Below are 26,732 nucleotides of genomic sequence, written 5' to 3'. Positions count from 1 at the left end.
TGCATGATTCATCAGGGAATAATTATTTTCAAATGACTTGGAAGCTTATCCATTAAATGAAACCAAATTTGGAATAGGAGAGGAATTTTATACAAGAAAAACATTTGTTTTGCGGAATTAATAAACATTTGAATAAATAAATACAGAGACTTTAATTGAGATACCAGATATTGATTGGTAAACGAGTTTCAGGTCAGGTTTTAAGAACAGGAAAGGATATTTAAGAAAGATAGAATTGATTGTTTTTTGTATTGCAATTCGAAAATCTTGTTGCAACTTCCATTTCAAGGGATTGATATATAATTTTTTAATGTTTCGATTATAGTCTTTTTAACATCTTTTTGATAAATAATGATGTTGGATTTTTTTTAAAAATAATGAACACACAAATTTTAATTTAATTATTATTAAAATTTCCATCAATTTTACAAGGTGTATCAAAGCACACCGAGTCAGCTAGTTCCATATACAAAATTATACTCACTTCAAATCTTTCCATGCAGATACATTTTGACAATAGGTGGAATAAAAAATAATGTCAAAACAGCTAAATCATCGTTAATAAATTTTTAATTTAAAGAAGATTTTCAAAAAAAAAAAAATATGGTTATGGCTATCGCACAAAGCAAAAAGCATCACATTTTGTTTAAACTTTTTTTTATATTTTTAAAATGTCAAACATCATACGTTTTTGATTGATTTTTTTATCGTTTTGCCCGTGAAACGAACCGAAATTTTTTGCGTTCATTTAGATTATAGCCACAACTGCTAATCCTCGAAAAAAAATAGATATGCTCAACTGCTATAAAGCAAGTTAATGCTTTTAAAAAAAATTACAAATTTTAACGAATTTACAAATTTTAAAATTTTTACGATTTGACAGTTTTCCACTGAAATAGCCCATTTATGTCTATTTCCAGCAAATACTGTAGATTTTTGAGGTATTTTGTAGCGTATAGCGAAAATATGTAAGCGAAAAAAATTTTGTTTTGAAGTTTTATTTTTTTTTTCATCTTTACTAGGTAAGTAAACAACCTGTTTTAAAAAGCTGATGTGTATGATATAATAAACAACTTTGTAGAACAATAATGCCTTTTTTGGCATCTGATTAAAGTTACATTTTTGCGCCACCTTGCGAAGAAAAATATAAAGAAAAATAAAACTAATACAAATCTAGATAGGGCAAATGTATGGAAGTAGTTAAGTAACTCTGTCGATGAGATACAATCAACCATCTGGTCTGCATTCATTTTTTATCACAGCAATGTGGTTTCTGACCCACTGTGTGGAGTCAGATCTCCAAAGGTAAGAAGATTTTTTATTCAGAGATTTATGGCATATTACTTTTTCAGAATAAGGAAATACTTAAAAAGCATTCAGAACCGATTGTTTCAGTAAATTTTGAATAGTCTTATAATGAAACAGTATATTATTCTAACGATTTACCTTACAGAATTTATTTTGATGTTTTCTTCCATGGAAACATTTAGTATTCAGCTTGATAAATAGTAAACCTTAGGTTTTCGGATAGGTGTTCAATATCAGGCTACCAATTGAATCGTTATGAATTTTAAAATAGTTAACTCGGTGTGCTTTGTGTATTAGTGCTTAAGAATTGAAGAAATTTATGTTGATTTTTTATGTTTTAGTGTTTGGTTTTTCATTGAAATTTAATCATCAAGAACAACCTCTTTAAATGAGAGCTTTTTAAAATTCAGATAAATATAGATTCTTATTCTGAAATTAATACTTTACCTTTATTGGCTTCATAAGTTCTCGAATTAGCCAAAAAAAATTTGAAAGAAGGAAAGAATGAAAAAACATTTCTGTGTTAAAAAAAATCAAACTTTTTGTGTATCTGGTCTAGTACGCCGTTTTACGTTAATTTTTTGGTTCTGTTTGAACTTTATTATTTATTATTTTAAAATTCTGGGATAAAACTGCGTGTGAGACATAAGGCAGCGCACCTAGCGATTGATTTTGGAAGCTAGTAGTTTCTCTAAAGATCGAAGATGGTTCTACTCTAGATCATATTTTAATTTAAAAAACTAACTTGAAAAAATATCAATAAATCATTGATACTTTGACGGAAAACTCGTTACAAAAACCCGAATAATGCTTTATTTGTTAAAAATTAATTCATAACGGTCAAGGGTTTTTTTTTTATTAATCCTTTATTTGAAACGGCTCTATCCAGTAGGTTTAAGGAGCCAATATTGAAGTTGTTTTTGCACTTTTTACATTTTATTGCATAAACTAGAAATTAGTAACAGATAGAGAAAAAGTTTACAGAATAAGATCGATAGCTTTAAAGAATAGATAAAGTTCGGAAAAGTAAGTTAAGTCCATCGCAGCCAACACATCTCTTACAGGTGCATAAGGTTGCCTTCCTCGGGCCCGAAGGGAATCTGTTAATTTCGCTCTGGCGATCAAGTGGACCTCGCACGACCAAACAACATGGTCAATGTCGTGATAACCATGGCCACAAGTACAGAGATTGGTGCTAGACAGATTTACACGAAACAATAACGCGTTTAAGGAACAGTGATTGGACATGAGTCGGGAGAATGTTTTAATAAAATCCCGGCTCAAGTTCAAACCCTTGAACCATGGTTTAAGCTTCACCTTTGGGATGATCGAATGGAGCCACCGGCCCATCTCATCTGTATTCCATTTGCGCTGCCAATTGACGAGAGCATTTTTACGTACTACAAAGAAAAACTCGTTGAAGGAGATTTGACGCTGATAAATATCACCTTCAAGCGCACCCACCTTTGCGAGAGAGTCAGCCTTCTCATTGCCCAATATTGAGCAATGTGAAGGGACCCAAAACGGTCAAGGGTTACATACATTTTCTTTCAAAGTCAGCATAGATTAGTGATAATTGCAACAGAGAAGGCGTATGTTTTTCAAGCTGCTAAAAATATTGTTTCATTTCATAAATTTTATCAAAATTGACCAAGCTTGCTTTAAAAGGTCTTAAAAAAATTTTTATTCAACATTTTGACAAGATTTATAAATAAGCATTACCTAGATCTTAGGAGAAAAAAATGTTCCACTCAAGAACAACAATAATCATGAAAACAAACTTAAATAAAAAAAAATCTTCAAAAGTAATCAGCAGATTTCTAATCGTATTTTAGGCTTCTAGAAAACCTTTTATGTTTTTTATACTTGCTTACAAAATTTCGTGTGGACTCATAAGTTAAAAAATTAACAACACAATTTGTTTTTTTTTATTGATTTGGCAAATAAAGTTCCAAATCTCCGTAAAAACCGGGCTTTTTCCAAAGAATTCCGGGCAACCGGGGCGGACCGGAATTTTTCCAAATTTTGTATTAAATAACCGGGAAAACCCGAATATAATCGGGCATTCTGGCAAGCTTATTCTAGCTACAGTCAGCATTTGAAAAAGTTTAGTCTGTTTGGTTTCTGTAATAGATTTTAACTTTACTCTTGAAAATCTTTAGCAGAATGGTCTTTTTATACATAAGGCTTAGTGCATTTAGTAATGGGACAGTTACGAATGCGTGTATCTCGAAAATTATTCGTTTGATCGGAATACAGACCCCGTTCGATTTTGGCAACATTCGATTTTGGCAACATCCGAGCAAAAACCGTTTGATTTTGGCATGAATTTTTTCGATTCGGCTTATTTATAATAGTTTTAAACTGTAAAAACACGAATTTTTCCATGTTTTACTGCTTAAAACTAATATAATTGAGCCAAATTGAAAAAAATTAAGCTAATATAAGGTTTTACATCCATTTTGACTAATTTGAAAAAAAAAAAATTAAAAATAAAAAAGTGACAAAAAACCGTTTGATTTTGGCAACATTCGATTTTGGCAACATAAAATTTACGGGCGTGTTGCCAAAAACGAACGGGGTCTGTACTTTCTATGGAGAAAATGAAGGTAATCTAATGATTATTTATAAAAAAATTAAAACAAATTATTTATCGTTTTTTGTGAACAAAATTTTTAATTTATTCTTTGAATCTCCTTTTGAACGGCGCACACTTTTTTCAGTCATGATATTGATCAGTTTCTCCAACTTATACTTCGTCTAAACTGTATTTTTGGTGGCTGCATCATTCTCCTTCAATTTCTGCTAGTTTTCAGTTCAATACTTCCCTTTTTAAGAAACTAAGGGCAATTTAGTGGATACAGCTGTTTCGAAATAAACGAAGCTTGATTATTTTTGAGCCTTTTAAAAGCGTTTTTAATGGAATTTCTGCTGGAAAAATCTATCAATAACGAAGTAAAACCGACATGAGGTTGAACTTAAGGTATAATCGGTTAGTACAGATCGTACGTCCATACAAGATAACTCTTTTTTTACTTTCAAAAACAGCGAAAACCAAAGCTTTTCGTTATGAAAATTGTTGTTTTTTTTCCACAGGAGCAGACTTTTGGCAAATCATTTTATTTTATTCAAAACAACCAGGAAATACAAACTCTAATCTGCTAGGAACCTTACCACGAGCAGACACGTTACAGGAACTTGTTTGAAATAGAGGTTTTCATAAATTTGGTCGTCCATCAAAAATCATCAGTCTCATTGTCTCGGTACTGGCTATACAGTTTACGAGCTCCGGAACTAGCAAAACTTGTTGTTTGAGGTTAGGTTTGAATGACTCATTACTAGCTAACACTTTCGGGTTATCGGAGTAATTTTTTTTAACGTTTCAACGACCTACACTTAGTTTTTCACTTATTAAAAATTTATAATTCTGGTATGAGACTTGACTTCCCTGATGACTCTTAACCGTAGTTGTCGATCATATGCTTCAATCCAATACTTGATTTGAACTTAATGGATATTTTTTACATTGTGTGCATACTTTTCCACAACTCATACACAGTAATTCTTTGAATAATCAACAGTTTTGTCAGCTATTAGTTTGGATATGGTGGATTTCACAGGAAACTGTGCAAAATATTTATTTTCATTTTCTCTTGCATCGTAAACATCTCAAAAAACGCGTAAATTTAAAATTTTGAAAAAAAAAACAGGTCAAATAGTTTTTTTTACAGGCAACAAATTTGAATGTTGAATGTCCGATTACTAGTAAACGAGCTTTTAGCAAAAGAAAGTGTCCCATTTCTAAAAGAACTAAGCTTTAATACCTAATTTGTATTGAATTCCTTGGAGAATGCGTTATTTGATGTCGTAGTTGTAAATATTAGGCTAAGACCTATTATTCATACTTTATAAGGGGGAATAACCCAGAAAGGGAAGTTTCTTGAAATTTGTGAAGGTGTGATTGAAAAGATTATTTACTCGACAATTTAGAAATGAAACTATAAATATAAATTAGTGTTCTGAACGAGGCTTTGTAGGCTTAATATTTGTTCGTTAATTGGTCGGGCTTCGACCAGACCGAAATGAGTGAAAACTGAACCTCAATTATTTGATAAGAAAATATCAAAAATATCAAATATGAACTCAAATAAGAGAACTAAGCCTGGAAATAACTGTATTTTTAAACTGAAAGCCCATTCGAAATGCCCCGAGAACGCATCAATAAATTCACGTTCCATTCGGTCAACCACAGTGGGGAAATCGGAAAATAACGTCCCCGTTCCGTGGGTCGAACGTGTTAGCCCAAAGCCCAACGAAGCTTACCTCAAACGCAGAATTCCGGTCCAAATCGATGTCAACTGCTCTCCCAACTGCTTTGACCAATAATAACAAAAACAACATCCAATCCAAATCCACCCGTCCGTCGATTCGGCTGATCGACCTTCTCGAGCGGCGATTTGTGTGCAGAGCTTTGTGTGTATCCTGCCGGTTGTGCCCTCCTAATAGTCGAAGTCCTTCTCAAATCGACCGTTAGCTTCTGCTGCTGCAAAACGGGGACATCCCCGAACTCACTCCAACACAACTCCAATGACACTTCGAAATAACTAGGAAACGCGATTGAATATGCATGAAATATTTATCGATCCCGGCGACGAGGACGAGGACACAAACTGAACGACGACAGCGGATGTTTCCTTTTTGGTTTTGGGCCACCGAACACCAACGATTCGCTTCTTTCGGTTCACTGGCTCTTGTGGCTTTTCCGGAGATGCTCACTGAGCCAGGTCGTCAGCTTCTGCTGGATTACTTTTCCAGGCCACTGTCTCGCTGGACTTTGCAAGACGATAAGAGACGTTTGTTGCCCTCGTAGTGGCACATCAGTCACTCACTAGATACTCCTGATTTGGACCGGGAAGGAATCCTGTCCAGACTGCCCTTCTTCCTAATGACGATGACTGGATGCATAAACGAATCAACGGACGAACGAGGGGGAGTAAACATGAGGCAAGGATAAGACTGCTGATGAGACGGGGATTGGAAGCATCTCTAATCCTGTAGCTTTCTGCCGCCCTCCTTCTCTATGTGTTTCTCTCACTCGGGAGATGTAATAATTACGGGGTCCCTTTGTTTTTCGAAAGAACGAACGAGTGTGGTTTTCTGGTGTAGGCACAGTCGGAGATTGGAATTTGGACTATGGATTTTCGGGATGATGCATAACATGCACCAGCAGTTGGATGCAATTTCTGAATCAACAAACCCCGGGATCATCGGTGCTTCTTGGTTGAAGCGGGGTCGTATAGAAATTACGTCTTGTGGGTTTTGTTCCCTTTTCGCAATTTGTACATTTATCCAAATGGTACTAGGGTAAATGATCTTGAGCGGAACTAGTCGATATCTGATCTTGAGCGGAACCATTTATTTTTCCTAAGATATAGGCAATGATTGTTTATGAATCTTATCAAAATGTTGAAAAAACACTTTTTCAAAATCTTTTCAAACAAGCTTTAACATTTTTGCTAAAGTTTATTAACTGAAATAATGTTATTAGAAGATTTAAAAACATACGCATTTCTGTTGCAATTTTCATCAATCTACGCTGACTTTTAACGTCAATTTATGTAACCCTTGGCCGTTATAAACTGATTTTTAATGACTAAAATGGTAGAAAAATTCTTAAAGAAGCATTATTCGAGTTTTAGTAACAAGTTTTCTATCAAAATATCAATAAATCGCGTAGTTTTTAAAAGTAAAATATGATCTTGAGTGGAACCATCTTTGATCTTGAGCGGAACTACTAGCTTCCGAAATAAACCGCTAGGTGCGCTGTCTTATGCCTAATGTCTCACACGTGATTTTAACCCCTGAATATATGCAGCACCTTTGTATTTTCCATATTATATCAGCTTTAGGGAAAGAAAAGATGAAAAATTAAATTCGAATAGAACAAAAATTAATTAATTGGTGTCATAGCGCACCAAGCTAGGCACACGAAAAGTTTAAATTTTTGGGGTACAAGAAATGTGTTTTTGATTCTTTCTTTCAGAGGGTCGACGGGAAAGAGGAGGAAGGCTTTCATACATATTTTTTGGCATAATTCGAGAACTAATGAAGCCAATAAAGTTAAGGCATTATTTCAGAATACTATTCGTACTTTAAGAAGTAGCTTTCATTTGAAGAGGTTGTTTTATATTTTCAAATTCCAATTGAAAACGATATTCTACCTAATAAACAAAAATTTAAATTGTTTTTAACACACATTCCTTCAGTTTTACAAAGTGTAGCAAAGCACACCGGGTTAGCTATTTTATAATACTCCACGATTCAATTGGTGGCCCGGTACTTAAACTCTATCCAATTCCCTTGTGTTTGATTTTACACTTGAGCTCGAACTGGAAGTCGGTTTGAGAAATGATTGTTTTATCAATTGAGCTAAATAATTAATGTTTCCATAAATTTTAAATATAAATAAATTTAATCTTGATTCATAAAAAACTGGAATTTATAATAAACTTTATTCTTTGAATGAGTTGCTTAGAGCAAGATTGTCGAAATCACAGAAAAATCTGTTTTTCAAAGAATTTAAAGGAAACTTTCATCACAGATTTCACAGAATTTTTGAACTTTGATCGGATTTCCATAATTATAATTTTTTTTGGTCAATATTAAATTAAGTTTTCTTACTTTGAATTAGAAAGGTATGAAAAGATTCTCAACGTAAACTGATTTTTCCCAACTAAAATTTAAAAATGATCCATTTTATCATGAATTTCCAATGTAATTAAAGGATTTAAGGGAATGAGAAATGACAGAAAATCAGTTTTTTTTCTCAAAAACATTGATTTAGAGCAATGTACAGTTTTTTTTTGCAAAATCTGTAATTAAAGGCATCTTCTTATGTATTTCTGACTCTGTCGTTACCTTCAAAAGTCGTTCGGGTCAATATGACCCGAAGCGCAGATTCAAAGCATCTTAATCATAATTACAACATACTGAGGAACTGACGTTTTTGAGAGACCAAATATGATCTATGAAAGTGTTAGTCAAATTAACGACAAAAAACTAAAATTTAAGTTTGAAATATCAATTCATTGAGAAATGAGATACAGCGATGCAAAGACAAAATTGGATGTCTTGAGTTAGAGTTAGAGTTAAGTTAGATTTTTTTTCTACCGGAAAATCCAGAATAGCGGTCAAAAAATTCATTAGACCCCCACACATTTATACATCGTCGGATAGATGTAATCTTAACAATTCTAGAAATTAAAAAAGCACCCAAATACTGCAAAGTTGTCAGAAATTATAAGCAATTTTAAAATAAAATTGTTTTTTGGTACTTTTTTCATTCGGAACCAACTACAGACAACCTAGTAGAACAAATTCACTTTTTTTTTTAAATATTTAGAAACTAGAAAAAATAACCTACACAATGAATCCAATATCATAAAAATCGGTCAACATTTGCGGCCACGGGAATAACAACAAATTACAAGTCAAATTTCCCCGAAACGCAGATTTTGCGAACAGCTTTGGAAGGTTAAGCAAGCAATAAATTTGAACGGATATTTTGAGAACAACTTTGGAACGCTAAGTTCATTGACATCAACATTGATTTTTTAACTTTAAAATCTTCAAAGATGAAATTTAATTGAAGTTTCACAGTTACACAAGTATTAGGAATGAGAGCTATAAAAGATGTTGACAGAAGAAAATGGTTCCGCTCAAGATCATATTTTAGTTCCGCTCAAGATCAGCGTGGTTCCGCTCAAGATCAGAATTCTTACTCCAGTAAAACAGCTCTAGAGTTATTAGGGTTTACTCTAAAATATTCTAAAAATCATCATTAGAAAGCAGAAACCAAGATCTATTCGCTGAACTGAAAATTTTTTTGTTCGGATATAACCCACAACCATACCGCTTGATCAACTGTTTCGAGTTGCGTCGAATTGAGCCATTTAGTTCCGCTCAAGATCATTTACCCTAAATGAGAAATATTTACGGAATTTTCGGACGTCCTCTAAGAATGATTGCACATCTAGTTTGGGTGATAAGAGTTCAAGATTAACTCATTTGCGACTTCTTGTGTGACTTTTCAAGCAATTTTTCAACTGGTACTAGGATTATAAAAATTTTCAGAAATCAGCAATAAGACATAGGCTGCAGATTAACCCCTCATCCATCAAAGTTTTACCCGTTACAGTCCCTGGAGTGTCAATTTTACACTTCTGACTAAAATCTTGCGTGAAAATATCCAAAATACAGCGCAATGTTGAATTTAAGTGAAAAAAATCAGAGAAATTGCAAATCGGCAAAAAGTAAACCAAACAACTACCTTTAAAAATTCGTCGAAAATTCTATGTTTCGTATTTTGAACATCTAAAGATACGAAAATGTGACAAACTACGTCAACTGCAAATCCTCTCTTCTTAATTTATCTGGTATGACTTACACAAATTTGACGGTTCATTGATTGAAAAGTACGGTTTTCTCACCACTTTTATACATTTTTGAGGTCATGATCTTAAAAAAATTCAAATAAATATATCCTTATGTGCAACGTGTAGTTTCTAAATTCAGTTTTCTTATACACTAAGCGAAGTTTTCTCAACATTCCGTAGCTAATCTACAGTCTTTTTTTGAAGCATGTTTTGAGGGTTTTTTTTCTTAACCTTTGAATAACGGTTGTTATTGTGATATTTGCACTACGGAATGAATAACGGTTGTTGTAGGTCAATAATGTCTGGTAAACATATTTGTGTTGCATCACAAGGTTTCCACAACTATAAATTTTGTAAAAAACAAGAGAGATATTAGCGGTTTTAAGCAAGGAAAGTCAAATTGACACTCAAGGTCAGATTAGAAAGTTTTTTCTCTGGATTATCAGGGTGCATCCATACAAAATATTGATAAAAAATTTCAAAAATTCATTGAGGGTCCCCGATTTTTTTTTATTTGGAAGCACCCGATTAAAGTTACAATCTGCCAAACTTCCAAAATTATCATATTTACACTCAAGAGCGGATTATGGTAAACATAAAAACAAATAATAAACCGAAGGGAGAGTCACATACGAACTGCAAATAAAACGTTAGTTCATTTTAATTGATTTTTTAAATCTGTTTCTGATTGAATAGTGATTTTTTTGTTAAAAATTTTAACTTGAATTTTTGCTTTAATTTAACGTATCGTTTCTAATCAATCATATAAAAAACCTGACCACCCCTTATTTTGTAGGTGTGCGTGTGTATGTGAAGAATGATGCTTCTATTCTAGTTTCGAAAATAGATCTTTAGTTATTAAAATAACGTCCACGCAAGAAAAGCTACCAATAAAAATTTTTTACATGCGTTTTGAAAATCCAAACTTCACGCACGCAGAAATGGCAAAATAGTTTAATTTGGCCAAATCAACCGTCACCAAAGTAATATAAGTATTCGGGGTACGTTTGTCAACAACTTGGGAGCCTAGATCTAGGGGAAATCGAAAGCCAGGAGCCGCAGTAACAAACAAAAGAGTGGCTTGGAAGCGCTAAACCTAACCTCTATCTAAAGAAATCCTGATGGCAAAAACAAGATCTCGTTTGTCAACAATGTCGCATACAGACATTGTTGACAAAATTTGATTGTGTTATATCAAATTAATATTAAACTTGTATCGTCTCGATTTCCTTCGAAAGCCGAAGCTGAAACAAGACAACAAAACTCTCAAATACCAACAGCCACTGATTTTAATAAGAACTGAATCCCACTTCGTGCTAGAGGAAAGTGAAAATTTTATTAGCGAAATTGCGTAGCTTATCAGCACTTAAGCGCCAACTACTAAAAAGTTGATGTGATGAAGTCTCTTAAAACGCGGACTTTCTTCCCAGGGGTGGGCTTCCAAAGAAGACTAAACAAAATAGTGTTGGCGAAATGAGGAAAGTTTGTGTAGGTTCACGAACTTAGTCGCCGTGGTAATATCAGTAGTTTTCCGCAGCATAAAACGACCAAAAACAATGCTTAAAAAGGGGTTCACAAAGGTGCTTAAATGCAAAATTACCGATAAAATCGATAAGTAGGTGTAATAACCGCCTTACTAAGATTTACTTTATCTGCAGCTTGCTTCTCAAAAACCGACCGAATTACTTTAAGATTAAAAGGCTAAGGGGTTCTCGTTTTCTTTTTGGTCTCCAAGGAAACTCCATTTTCAATCCTTTCATAGGAAAGCCACCTTTGGTAACTCATGATGACTGTCAGAATAACGATAAATTATTTTTCCGTAGTTCTGTAGCTTGAACAGAGAAATTTTCGTTGCAACCGGAACCGTCAACCAGGAAATTTACGTGAAAGAGTGTCTTCAAAACCTTCTGCTGCCTTCTCTGAAGAAACATGATTTGTCTGTGCTGTTTTGGCATCCTGTTATTAAGGAAAAAAGGCCATGAGGTGGTATGCCGCTAACAACATTCAGGCTTGTGCAGAGGATGTGTATGGACTCCAACACTTGGCATGCGGTCAGCGATGGGTTCATCCGGATCATAACTGCCCTGCAGAGGAGCTAGAGTTAACGGCAGTCCGCGGACTGTGTAAGATGGCTCCATCGATGAGGAGCATCTGAGTAGTGTGCTTCCGATTTCTTGATCGAAGCTACAAAGATAAGGCAGCATCTTCTGCGTAGTGGAGATCATGGGCCCGCGATGCGAATGTATGTAGGATACCCCACCGCCGGGAGTATTCGTGGAATGCCGCATCCTAAGGGGGAAACTGCGGGGATAAGACTATATCTTCCTCGTAGCGGACCTCGCAGGAAGAGGGTTGAGTGGCAGAGGGTAAAGAGGTTCTCGATGTCGGGCGAGCCTCTCGAGTCGATGTAGGATGTGGTTGGTCACTGTCGGGAAACATCCGTGTCTTAGCGTTCAAAGTCCCGAATGTGTGCCGTTACAAGCGCGAGTCCAGGACAAGCTGCTCTCGATCTGGCACAAAACGGAAAGAAAAAGCCGTGTGCCGAGAATCCTAGGATTGCCAGACAATGGAATAAAAGAAGACCGGACAACGGTCGGAGCAGACTGACCCTATCGACGGTTGGCTGTCGAGTAGTATGCGTAGACCCCACGGTTTGAAGCAACACAGATAAAGCATGATTCTGCGTAACGGATGCCGTGGGTACGCCGCGTACGTGCGAAGGATGCTCCATATTCGGAGAGTATCCGAGTAGTGCGGTTCCCAACGACTTAAGCTGTGGGGATAAGACTTGATCTTCATCGCATTAGAAATTGTTGAGAAAAGGTTATCAGAGAATACCCACGGGTAGAGTGGCTCTCGACGCAGGGTGAGGCATTCGAGTTGGAGTAGGGTGACGTCTTCGTCGGGAATCACCCGAGTAGTTGCGCGTGTGCTGTGCCAGGCGCGAGTCTAGGATAAGCTGCTCTCGATCAGCACATGACGGGCATGAAGAGGGCTAACCTCGAATCCTGGAGTTAGAGGTTGGGCTTCGAGTCGTTAGAGAAGAGGTCCGACCACGACTCTTCAGGAGAAGAGGTTTGTGTGGTCAACCTCGATAAAAGATCGGGTCTCGAGTCGCATGAGGAGAGATCAGACCTTTAATCAACAAGAGGAAAGGTATAAGTGGTCACCTCGAGTCATTACGAGGAGAGGTCAGTTCTCGAGTCACTAGAGGAGAGATCGGGTCTTGAATCGTGCAGAGGATAGGTCAACCTCGAGTCGATGCGAGGAGGGGTCAGATTTTGAGTCGTTAGAGGAGAGATCAGACGTCGAGTCGTAAGGATGAGAGGTTTTGCTGAAAGTGGTCTTGTTAATGAGTATTGCCTTAGATAGACTTCTCACGATTGAAGCATAGTATGTCAAACAGTTGGAGCTGGGAAGATAAGAAACCTCTCAACCCAGCTAACATGAAATTGTAATAGAAACGATAACAGAAGTCATTAAAATTGGCTCGTGGCCTACACTCTACTACCACAGTGGCTATCGGTAAAATGTTTGTTCTGAGTGATTTTTCATGGTTAATCTACGGCACTCTTTGCGCAAAACATTTCGAATTGAGCAAATAATAAGTTTGATCGTAAATAGTAGTCTAAAAGCATCAATTTGTTCAGATTTTCGACGAATGGGCGACTTAAACTGACAGTCGATCGGGTCTCTTCCTCTTTTCTCGGTTCGAAAAAAAAAAAATGTTCGTGATGGGACTTCAACATCTCTTATAGGGCTACAGCATATTTCTTAAACAATTTATGAGTTGGTTTTGTGGTAAGATGGCGGCGAGCTGACTCGGAGGTTTGGAATTCCATTCTTAGTCAGAACGAGTTTTAATTCATTTTTCCAAAGATTTTCATGATTGTTGTAGGTTTTTGAACATTTGTTAATTTGATTGAGGGAAGAACAACGCGAGAGTGTCCAAATACCTGAAAAACAAAACAACAAGATTCATTAGACCTGGGCATATTTGCAAAGCAGTTAAGAAGTCCAATTTTTGCCGTCATATTTGATAGTAGCACAAAAGTCTTACCATTGTCTTAAACATAAAGTTTTTTTTTTTAATACTTTATCTTCGCGCACTGCATTTTGCAAAATTTGTGGATGAAAGATTATGATATTTAAAAATTATTTCATGAAGAAGTATACCAATGATTTTGCTGTAAAATGGCTCCTTGTTCTTTGCATAAAATCTCAGCACATAGTTGTACTTACTATTTTTTTTCAAAAAGTGTTCGAAAGTCTCACCTGTAAAAAAAAAATATTTCGAATGAGTAAGATATATAATTTTTTGTGAATAAAATTGTAAAAATTTATTAACTTTTAAAAAATATTTAAATTCACAATACATTAGGTTAACGCTTAAACAAATTAAAAAATTGCATATATTTTTTCAAAACCAATCTATTTACAATTCAGCCTTCCGGTTAGTTATGCTTAATACAATAATTTGGAATCACTGAATTTCTTATCGTAGCTTGATTGACTTCTCGCATCCCCCTGAATAATTGAACCAGAAATGCCCTACAATTAATATTTACAAAATTATTATAATTGATCACGTTTTATTATTTTAATTGGTTTAATTTTTTGTATCAATTATAGTCGTTTTACTCTTTTATCTTTGTGGCATTTGCGACGCATACAGCGGCAATCGGACATCAGGAGCAACTGACTTGCCAACTGAGCTATATCCCTATATCACAAGCCTACAAATGTTGTTCAATGATATCACTGTATGGTTCTTTTTGAAAACCATGATTGGCAGAGTGGCTCAGTAGAAGAAATTCCACATTGCCGATGGTTGCTCTTCCGTGATTGTCCGAACTTAAAGAATGACGCTTGGGTTTAGCAACTCATTTTCAATGCACATAACTGATACATAAATAACGGTGCCGGCTACGTCCTAGTAGTTAATAGACAGATTAATAGAATAGAGAATGGGAAGAAAGATCAGTTTAGTGCTTTACCACCAAAGTCACTTCGGTATTTTAGTTTATGAGTGTGGGTTGGAGGAAATGATCAGTAAACACTTTCGACCAGTGCAATTTTAATTTCAATCCTTTTTCCGGAATTATAAATTCATGAAAAGTTCTACTCTTTTGCAAGCAGGACCCTAGATTATTGCTACATTTATTTTTTAATGCTTAAAAAATACGTTTTTATCAGCAGCTGTATCGTGAAGACTCATCTAATGTTTGAAATTTCAGTGACTGAATTATTTGATCTCAAAAAAAAAAAAAAAAGAATTGCTGCGATTTTTAATACAAGATTTGGGAACACGGTGAACGTGATGAAACCGGCGAACACGAGCAATCGAGCTCTGCCAAAGTCCTGCCGGTGAACCGTTGTATCTTTTTCGAAAAATTCATGATATTTACGGCTAATGTTCTTTCGTTCTTTGATAGCTCATGTTTCACTAATTCTTTCCATCATCTACGAAAATGTTCATTTGGCAAATCAAACAAAAAAAACAACGAACGCCTTCAAAACGATTTTTTTTTATAAAAATAATCATGAAAGCCAAAAATACGATTTAAAATCTGTCGACAAGTTTTGACAAAAAAAAATTTTTTTTGAATTTTTTTGAATTTTTGTTTTATTTTTGTTGAAAAATTTCTGGGATTCGAGGAAATTTTTCTGGATATTACCCAGATTTATGGTCGTCACTTTTAAGATAAAATGCCCAAATTATTCGAGGTTTTTTTGTTTAAAATAGCCGGGTTTGTCCAGGCTGGATACGTACTGAAAAAATTCTGGCAACCTTGAACTACATTGAATATAATGTTTTCCTTTCTCTTCAAAAATTCGCTTGAAACTCTAAATTCACAAAACTCCCAGACTTCTAAGTTTCATATTTATACTGTTTCCTTAATATTTCTGTATAGGTTCTAAACAGTTCCTTCTGGTATTTGAACTGGCGGAAAGATAACTCAAATTCTAGTTCTCTGCAGGACTCAAAGAAAATTTTTATTATTCTTAAAAAGTGTGCGCACGGCACCCTCCCAAATAAACGCACTTCAATCATTCTTAATAAGTGCATATTTTTCATGGAAAACTAAAACTTTCGTCTTTTGTAACTAAAACTCTCTATATAAAACCAAATATTCAACACCAAACAATAGAATAAGTTGTTTTTGCTGAGCTTTAAAAAAGCATTTAAGAATAAAAAAAAGTGATTCTCAAAAGTTATATTTCTTATACAAAACGAATTGAACTTTGATATTTGAAAAGATACAATAAATTAGTAAGTTTAGTATTCTTCTTTTGAAAAATTTTTTTTCCAAAAAATCTAGCAGTTTAAATATTCACTTATAATTTGACATTTTGTTACGAATTCTAAAAATATATCGTTCCGTGATTTTTAATTCCAATGCATTGCTCAAATTCACATTGACAGTATTATACAGCTGCAAGACCTTAAAAAACGTTTAATAACTCGCAAAACATATTTGAAAAAAGGTATGAAAAACTACCAATGGTTTGTAACACGAAAATTAGTATTGTTGAATAAGCTAATCGCCGCAATAAGTTATTTGTTTTTATTATCGACTTATTGCGCGAATTGATAACTACAAAACTGCTTGCCAGTTATTCCGGAGTTGTAGGCTGACTTTAAATGTCTTTCTGTTTATTGACATAAAATTTAAATGTGGAGCATTTCTGCAAAAAAATTTGTGTTCTATTTTGGAACTTTATCAAGAATATTTGTGTTTTGAAAGTCGAAAATATGACCATATTCTATGCTTTGTTGGGCTAGTCTTGATCCTCTAACTTTTTTGTTCTTAACATCGTTTTCATGTTGTTCTAATCATTTAAGTAAAATTGGATTTGTTTAGCCAATAAAAGATTTTTTGCACAGTTAGCTTTTGCATAAAAGACAACATAAAAACGATGTTAAGAACAAAAAAGTTGGAGGCTCAAGACTAGCCTAACGTAGCATAGAATATGGTCATATTTTCCTTTTTCAAAACACAAATATTCTTTAAAAAGTCTCAAAATATAATACAAGTAGAAATATTCCACATTAAATTAAGGCGACAACGACGTTGTCAATAAACAGAAAGACTCCATAAATTTGGAGTCAGGCTACAACTCTTTTTACCGAAGATCAAAACACTGACAGACAAATGTAAAAATAACATAAAAAAAAACAAATAACTACAAGCAGTAGTATAGACGATCGCTAGATTAAGTAATATAAAAAAAAAGTCTAGTAAAATGGAAGATTATCATCATATTAATCTAATTTATAGTCCGCTGAAGAGGAGTGAAAAGCCAAAAGCAATTCGAAGCATCTGGACTAATCGGAAAGTAATTTTGTACCTAGTTATTTATTCGCCAAAAAAATTAGAACAAACAACAAAAACTAGTATTATTTTTTTCATCTTCTGATTTTACCAAATCCTTGTAATAAAATTTTTGAACGATTTTTTATATTCATATTATCATCATCAAATTTGATAATACTTTTCAATTCGAAACTTATCATCAACTCATCATATTAAAAATATTTATTTAGAATATTGAATCTGCAACACAGTGTACTGAGCTTTTTTCATAACACTTATCTGTTCTTATTTGCTCAAATTCAATCAACGTCTGGGTTGTTGTTTTGTGTTTCTTCAGCCAGTTTGCTCCCCTTTGCATTATTTCTTGGTTCAGTCAGTCCAGTCCAACCAGCATCCATCCCCGCAATCGAGACGAATTTCACGAAACTCAAAACTGACAAGGGGTCCCGGGAGAGAAAACACAGACATACATTAAAAATATGATAATGACTATCAGGATAAATTTTGCTTTCAGAACCAATTTGATTTACACTTCTTTTGGAGTTTTTTTTTGTTTTGCTTGCCTTCTGATGGGTTTGGGAATTACCAAGGGACGTTGGAGAGAGTGAAAAATTCAGACAAATTAAAATCATTTCTTGAACCTCGAAGCTCTCACTTGTAGAATTCATTCGATGAGAAAAACAGGAAACCTTTCAATGGGTTTGAAGCATAAATTTCCTTGATCCGATTTTCCGCCGAGTTGTCATATTATTATGAGTAATTCCACTTCGTAATCACAAATGGTTCCCGGTGAAGGTTCTGGGAGCCTCCTTGGGGTGCCGCAATATCCAGGGACCTTGCACTTATTTGTAGAAAAAAAAAATGAAATAAATCCTTGTGGTTGCAATCGACGAGAACGTAAATCTTGGCCGTTAATTTGTTCACGCTCTCTTCGGTCATTGAACAGAGTTGAACACAGAGTTGATCATATCAGAAGTTTATTAACCGGTAAGAATTTCGTAATGATCCTGCCACGAAACGTGACCAATTTGCGCTTTGATAACATTAAAGGGTGCACACTTTCCGGTTTTGTTTTCTTTACTGTACTCTGTTGAAATGTAACTTTAGACCTATAGGGAATTTTATGCTGTAGAAACCTCACCAAAGTATTTGCTGCTACTGCTGGTACTATTGCTTTCATCAACTCGATTTCTGGTTCATTTCATCAGACTTGTGAAAATATTAACAGAAATCGAGAAAACATCTAAATATTAACACTTATGTACATTAGACTGAGTCGATTTGGGGTCATTTTTGAATTGCTCAAACCTTGGAGTCTTAAAAGCTTCGTTTTGGTCCAAAACTCATCCATGATTTTTTGCAGAATTTTTAAGTCACGTTTACATGAGTAAATTTGAACTTTTAGGTTTGTATGGGAAAATTGAATATTTTGTACTGAAAAATCAACATCATTTTTGTTTCTTCTGTGGAACCAAGCATACTAACGGTTTTTTTTGCCAATTTATAATTCTTCAAAGAAAATTTTCCGCTAAACAACTTTGATGAAGATCGTAACTTAGTATTTTATGATGCAAAAAGTTATTAGCTGTTTAACATGGGTATGTCTTTTGGCATTGAAAAACAACAAATTCAATTTACACCGCAGCTGGGTGCCTAGCGAGGTATTGCATGATTATTTTTCATGCAATACTTCGCGAGGCACCAGCAGTGATGTCAATTGAATTTATTGTTGACATATCTCTTTTGAACAGCTGATAATGTTTTTAGCTTCGTAGGTCTTATTACAGATACAACGCTGTCGCCAGAAAGTTGTCTTTTTTTTGCAATTCTCTACAAGAAAACTGTCGATATGATTTATATAAATTGTGTACAAAAAGGGACTCAGACGTGAGCCCTGGGTTCAGGCCCGTGCGAAGGACTCGTCCAGGTTTTCGAAATTTAAATTAAGCTATTAATAATAACAATACCAAAAATTGACAATAAATCCGGTGAATCATTAAAAAAAATATTCAAAAATATGTAATTCCATGTTTTGTTATAAATATTGAAATAACGAAGAACTTCAAAGGCATTCATATTTTGCTTTAAAGTAGCTGCTTTTCATTTTTGTAACTTTCATAGATTAACTTAAACATCAAGATCGATTCAAAACAGATTAAGTAAAATAATTAAAACATGTGAAACGTTTCAAGTGCGGGTTGTATAATTTCAAATTTTAAGCTTCGAAATTTTTTTCGCTGCCAATTGAAATGTTCGGTCCTGATAATGCGATCAAATTATTTGACATGCGATCAATTTGTTTGAAAATTTCAAAAAACTATACTATTGAGTTCGGTAAATTTATTTCAAAATAGCAGTTAGCGGACATTTATGAAGATCAAAAAGATTAATTTTCAATAGAAACTTTTTATCATTTTAAAAATCTATTATATAAAATTCTCTTGTAACGGTGTTTGTAGTACTACTCCTCCGAAATGACCAAACCGATTCAAATGAAATTATTTTTAGAATTTTCCGTAGGCATGCGAATCGGTTTATATCGAATAAAAACAACAAAAAGTCGCATCAATTGTCCGTAATCATTAAATTTGTAATAAATTGAATCAAATTAAAGTCATGGCCTTCAATTTTTTCGACATTTTCTTTGTTTTGGGCGCCGGGCGGTTTGTTTTTCGTCTCCATGGTCGAGACGTCGCAAGCCAGCGTCGCAAGAGGATAGTAACCATGGCATAGCATACTGATTGTGATTGGAAATATTTGGGCGCGCATTTTTCAACCAAGCACAATTTCAATGCATGTGGTGGCCATATGAAGCCTAGATGTGTTTTTTTTTCTTCTTGATTTCTAGATCATTTGTACAGCACAGAGTAATGAATGACGCCTAGATGTGACCCAGATTGATATTTTGCCGATCAAATCAAAACCATTTAAACTATTTGAAAAAATTAAACTTTTATTCGTGTTATTTATAGAAGGAATTGTTGTCTGAAAAATATGAAAATAGTACTAATGCATGTGAAATACAGACCCCGTTCGTTTTTGGCAACATTCGATTTTGGCAACATCCGAACGGTATTAGAAGCGACATTACCTTTTAGTTTTCTCTATAACAGGACCAATATAATTTAGACAAACACCAAACATACGTTTTAACGTTCAGAAATGGTGATAGAATACAACAATAAAAACAAAAGTTTTTTTTAGAAAGTTGTAAAGTATTCAAAAATTACAAAAAGTTGAAAAATAAAAAAAAAATCAAAATCAAATACAATAAAAAGACTAAAAATGACAAAGTCAACTGAAAAATGATGAAGTACGACAAAAACAGCAAAAATGACAAAAAAAAACAAAGAAATGCATCAAAAACATGAGAAAAAAACATTACAAAAATTCTAAAAATGGTCGGAAATTGCCTTAAAATAACGTAAATGATAATAAAAATAGTTATTTACGGACATTTGAAAAAAAGAAAAGTGGAAAGATTTGGTTTATAATCCAATACGCATAGAAACGTGTTTCAAACATGCACAAATGTGCTTTACTGAAGATGTATCAAGTGCCTTTAAATATACAGAACAACCAAAAAAACCGTTGAAAATTAACAGACTCATGAACTGTACAAGAGCCTGTGCTTTAAAATGGATTATACAGGATTGATGTTTATGAAAAGAAGTGCAAACATTCAACATTGACAAAAATGTATACATTATTTCTTAATTTATAAAAGGTAGGGCCCAAATAAACAACCTGACTAAATAAACTTATCTTTTTTTAAATCGTTCACTGAAAATCTGTATACAGGTTCCCTGTTTGTTTACACAGAATTCAAGAACGGACTTAACATTAACGTGTGTTTTTGTATAACATATTTTGGCTACATAGAAGAGACTTTAGATGCGCTTTTCTGTTGAATTTCTTTTTTGTTATTAATATTCCAGAAGCATAATTGTTTTGGTAGCAGAAGCAGAATTTTTTTTATAAGTTTTTATTACGACCTGAAAGTGTTGAAAATAATATTAACTCCTGTCATTTCACACGGTGAAACAAGTGGCAACGCGCCTTTTACCATGAAATATATATTAATTTTTCTCTAAAATATTCAAAATTATTAAATGTCTTTGTAAATGAAGGTCTTTTGGTAAAACAGTGTTCAGTGAAATTGAAGTACCAACCATTATTTTATTCTGGAGAAAAACTGCAGATATATCAATGAAAGGTGATAAAAAAAACAAACAGGAACAAGTATTAAATTCATTTTAAAGTCTTTTCTTTTTGTAAGAATATAAAAGATGAACTGTGATGATATCCATTTGCACTTGCCCCGATGATTTTTAAATGAAAATAACAATTTATAATTTAACTTAAATGTTTTTTAAGGTTTCGAGGTAAATTTACATGAAAATATCCAGAAAATAGAATGAATGAAATCATCGTAGCCTCAACAGATTAGTTCTTTTTAATGTATTTAATTTTAATTTCCAATTGAATGTTATTGAATCTTGAAAATATCACATATTCTTAAATGAAATCGCAGATCATCTTCAACACGTTTAGGAAAATTTTAAATCAGACAACAATGGTTTAAATTGGCAGGTGTGTCTTTTATGATAAAAAAGAAATTATAAATGCTGTAATTCGGTTGAATAACAAAAAAATTAAACATATTTTTTCTCATTTCAAAACCAATCGCTTAATTGATTTATTGGGTTAATGTTCAAAGGAATTTAATTTGCATTCTTTGCTCGAACAAATAAAAAAGAAAGGGCGAACTTTTATTTTTGGGCATGATTTTGATGAAAATATGGATATTAATAACCACTGCTTCCAAGGGTGAGGACAGTGAACAAAAATCTGCTTGAAAATGGTTTTTAAAAAAATTTCTCAAATGTTTATTATTTCTTCAGTTCTTAAAAATATACCTTCCAAAGCTAAATATTCGGGAGCTAAAAGTGCTGCGCTAGGCAGAATGTTGGGAAAATACTTCAAAAATTGTGCGATATTCTAAATTCTTCTTCCATAGAGTGGATTTGTTTTAGCATGAGGCTTGCCAAGTTTGATGGTTACGTTGAGTGCTGAAAAAATCGAATTTGCAACGGGAAGCTGATACCTGACACCATTCGGCAATATTCAAAGCATCCGAATCAAAGAAATGTAAATGAAAAGTATTCATGTAAAAGGCATGTAAGATTGATTGGAGCAATTTTTTTTGATAATTTATGAAAAGACCCGTAGAATTGAGTTGAAGTTCTTAGATTTGATTCCGAGATAATTAGGCGGAACTATTCGAGCAAACGGAAAATATGGATATGGATATGTAGAAAGCGAGACGATTAACAACTCAAGATTTGATGCTTTTTTAAAGTCAAACAGCAAAGAAAAAATGGAAAATAGACGCCAAGTTTAACATGGTAAGACAAAGTTTACCGGGTCTGCTAGTGTATTTATAGAATTTGATTGATAACTCAAGAAAATAGCATTTTGGTGCTGGTAATTTAGTTGATTTTGACGTCCTGAACTCGAATCTTTCAGATCAGCTCAGAACAAACCAGATTTTGTCTATCGCCTCTAGTTTGACCAATAAAGAGTATATAAATTTTAAAACAATAATTTTAAAAATAACTGGTTCTGAATTTCATTTAGTCAAGGAAAAAAAATTGTTCATAATGATAAAAGTATAATTCTAAAGTCTTTGAAAATCTAGAAGATATCAAAATATGTGATGCTGACATTACTGAAGAAAGTTTAAAAAAGATTTCATTCAATTCAACTTTTTTGTTGAAGTATGCAAAATATTGTAATTCTTTTTTTTTTTAAATATCGAAAATTTTCAAAGGTTTTCAGGTACGAAGATGTACCAATACAAATTCAAAATATTAAATTGATATCGGAAATTCACTCGGTTTAATAAAAAAAAGGTCTAAAGTTCCTTGCACCTAGTAAAATGTGAATTTTGTGGCCTTGCCAAGCTTAAATTTGTTTCTTGAAGAACATTTATTATTAGCAGAAAATTGTTAATGGCGTTTTTTAAAAACCAAAGTGATTAATAATAAAGTTGAGGTTTTAGTTTGTTGGCAAGTTCTGTTGACTATCGTTAGTATCAAACGTCTATCACATGGCTACCGATATGTTAACATGTAGAATAAAAATTCGATGAATAAAGTTATTATGGTTGGCTTATAATTCTGAACACGATTGGTTTCATTTCTTAATTAAAACCCACTTTAATTACAACCCATTTTAGTGACAATATTGGAGTTTTAATAGAGATGGTCTATTGAATTTCAAACTGAAATTTGCAAGTCAAAACTAGTTTAAAATTGAAAACGTCTAAAAATAAAATGTCTTAGGCCTTGAGTGGTTCATAATTAAATTCCGCCGGAGGCAAGCTAATTTTTTGACATGTTCATTAGCACTTATTTTTAAACACCGTTTGGGATCTTGTAACTTTCCATTACTACTGTAAATTCCTTTTTTGAACTGAAAATTTTACTTTAGGGGTTAAACCCCTAAACCCCCCCCCTGTTCGCACGTCCTTGCCTGCCCAGCAAACATAAAATCGCATTAAAATGATGACTCAAGTCGTTAGAAAAGTTACTGCGAATCGTAAATCCAACTAACGCAAGAAAGAGGCCGTAAAAATCGTTACTCAAAGTCGGATTAAATAGTTCAAATCGGATATTATGAAAAGTCCGCCATGTTTGCAGATTTTGAAAACGATTTCGTTCCTTTGCTTTCTCCCGCGTGGGTCAAGTGAGAGAACAGCTTTGTTGTTTTCTCAGCACTCAGCAGTGCAACCAGATTGCTAAAAATCAGATGGTGTATTTGCAAGTATTGGCCAATAACAGAAGCAGTAAATATTGTCGCTGGCAACGGCTCGCATGCATTGAGAGAAAAAACTTGTGCACTTATGCATTCTTTCAGTATGTATGAATATGGTGTCGAATATCGTCCAAATCGTAAACTCATATCGTTTTAGCCAGAAGTTGAAAATATGTAGCCTCCACTCCACTTTGCTGGGTAAATACTGTTTTTTAGAGTTTCATATGATCATTCTATAATGTATATAAGACGTATAACAAAGTTGTTGAGAAATATACCTACAAAAATATTTGCTGGGTGGGGTCAACCCATGAAGGAAATCCTTCATACTGTAACGTCTTCGTTAGAAAAAAAATCAGATGATTTTCACAAAGCAAGCTTCATAAAATATTGCTCAATACAAGGTTATTAGATCACAAGGTCCTTTGACTTCGTCAGAAAGTAGGCTAGGAGAGCGTGGTAGCCAAATCAAAATGGCTGAATCGGGAGTTTCTCATATCGTTACACCTCCTATATATACACACCTTGGCTCAATAGAGTCACAAAATTGAAGTTTGTCTGAAAGAATTTTTATTGAAACAACATCAAAAGATTCCTTTATATAGAGAAATACTGAAGTCATTTGCTCACGTTTTGCATACGTCATGTGAATATCAGAAGAAAGCAATACAAGACAATCGTTAGCACCCTTACTCCTGCGAAATCCAAATTAAATTTCAGAAATAAGGCCGTTTATTTTACCTGTAAACTGTACTAAACAGCGAAAAAAATCACTATTTTCAACAGTTATTTTAAGACAAAAAATCTACCTTTTATTAGAAAAAAAAACAATTGGATATTTGAACTCACAGTAGGGAAAAAAGTGTATAAACCGCGGAGAAATTCAGTGTATTCGCTCCTAAATGAACCAAATTTATGAAAATATACTATCAGAGACGATTTTCGATCATAGTTAATTGTTATTATCGATTTTGGCTGATATTTTTCGGTGAAAATTAAGTCAAACCCAAAAAACTTGTTTACGTTTCGGCTTACTATTTTTTTCGGCTTTCTTCAGAATTTTTTTTTTTACCGTGTGCTTTCCTAACGGTTGTCTTACTTACTATATGTTAGACAGCCGTTAGGAAAGCACACGGCAAAACATTTTTTTTTGCTGAAGATGGCCGAAACAAAATAGTAAGCCTAAACGTAAAAAAGTTGTTTTAATTTTCACCGACAAATATTAACAAAAAACGATAATAAAAATCTACTTTTCAACTGTGCCGCACGAGGATGCGAATGGAGAGAAAGTGCCTTCTAACCCCTAGTTCCCCTATATTTTGTAAACAATCCAGAAAAAAATGATTTGGACAAGACAATTTTGAACAAAAAATAGATTCTTTTGTGCGAAATCGAATAAAAGCTTTTCAAGCCACCGTACGCATTGGAAAATGGAGCTATGGCTGATTTTACCCTGTTTTCCCCTATATTTCGCAATTAATTATGTGAAAACTAAGTTCAAACTTGAAAACTTTGAACCTAATCCTGTATGATTTTTTCCTTGAAATCGAACGCAGGCTATTTGACCAACCGTAAAATTTTCATAAAAAGCAAGTTCGGGAAAGAAATTTTCAACCAAATGAGAATTATCTTGTTTGGTTTTTTTTCCAAGAAATCAAATGAAGGGTATTTGAGCCACCTTATGCTTCGGAAATAAAGTATTGGCTTGACTATTTGGGAAATTTAGGGGAATTTAGGGTAAAAACATCCATAACTCCATCTTTTGTAGTGTGCGACTGCGATGGCTCAAATGGCTCCATTCGATTCCTCGCAAAAAAAAAATCAGTCAAGATAGTCTCATTTGGTTTGAAATTTCTAAGTCCGAACTTGTTTTTTTCCTAATTGATTAAGAAATGCAGGGAAATCGAGGCTAAATCAGACATAACTCCATTGTCTGATGCGTGCAATGGCCCAAATAGCCTTTATTCGATTCCTCGAAAGAAAATCACATTTACTCCAAAGTTTGCGTGCAGTATTCTCAAATAGCCTAAATTCGATTTCTAAGAAAAAAACCACATAAAATAGGTCTTTTTTTCTTCAAAACTTTCTAGTTCGAACATGTTTTTTTCTGAATTAATGAAAAAATAAAGGGGAATTGAGGGTGTAATCAGCCATAACTCCGTTTTTCGTAGCGTGCGGTGGCTCAAAAAGCATTCATTCGGTTTCTCAAAAAAAAAAAAAAAAAAAAAAAAACCAAAAAAGATAAGTTTTATTAGGTCTTCAAAGACCGAACATGCTTTTTTTTAAACTTTGTGTAAAATGTAGGAAAGTTAAAGGTAAAACAGCTCCATTTTCCAAAGCGTCCGGTGCCTCGAACAACGTTTATTAAATTCCTTGAAAAAAAAACCGCGAAATTTATATTTTTTTGGATTGTTTACAAACTTTAGGGGTTGAAAAGGGGTATCTCCGTTCGTAAGCTCGTGCGGCATCTGAAACTATCCCTAACCAATTTTCTGGACATTATATTTTCATAGATTTGGTTCGTGTAAGAGGGAAGATATTGAATTTCTTCGCGGTTTATACACTTTTTTCCCCATTGTGCAACGGCCCTTAAATGGTCAAAATCAGCTTTTAAATCCTTTGTCTCTCTGAAAAGTATGAATTTTGCTGCTTGCTGTAATGATTCTTTTTATAGAAGTGAACTATGTTCCTCAACTTTTTTCAACAATTTTATCCATCCAGCCTCCAGAACAGCATCCAGTTTGGAACCCAATCGATTGTTGCTTCGGTGACTGGCATTTTCTTATTGCAAGATGGATAGGTAAAGTGAAAAAGTCTTTGCCCCCCGAGTTGCCGATCATCGACCGCATGG

General features: G+C 33.8%; 1 protein-coding gene across 5 annotated transcripts in view; it reads right to left on the bottom strand.

Annotated features, from left to right (window-relative positions):
• The window catches only part of LOC129748297 (protein gustavus), a 738,224-nt gene that overhangs the window by 100,445 nt on the left and 611,047 nt on the right, over window positions 1-26,732 (bottom strand). Inside the window, exon 1 of one of the 5 annotated variants that reach the window (XM_055742844.1) lies at window positions 5,632-5,652. The exons of the other annotated variants lie outside the window; for them this stretch is intronic. The gene's annotated coding sequence lies outside the window, so the exon portion shown is untranslated. Of the gene's footprint in view, window positions 1-5,631; window positions 5,653-26,732 lie in introns of those variants that run through there. 5 annotated transcript variants of the gene reach the window in all.

This window comes from Uranotaenia lowii, chromosome 2 (assembly GCF_029784155.1).
Source record: "Uranotaenia lowii strain MFRU-FL chromosome 2, ASM2978415v1, whole genome shotgun sequence".
NCBI lineage: Eukaryota > Metazoa > Arthropoda > Insecta > Diptera > Culicidae > Uranotaenia > Uranotaenia lowii.
Note: the sequence above shows the minus strand (reverse complement) of the source record. Positions and strands in the feature narration are given on the sequence as shown.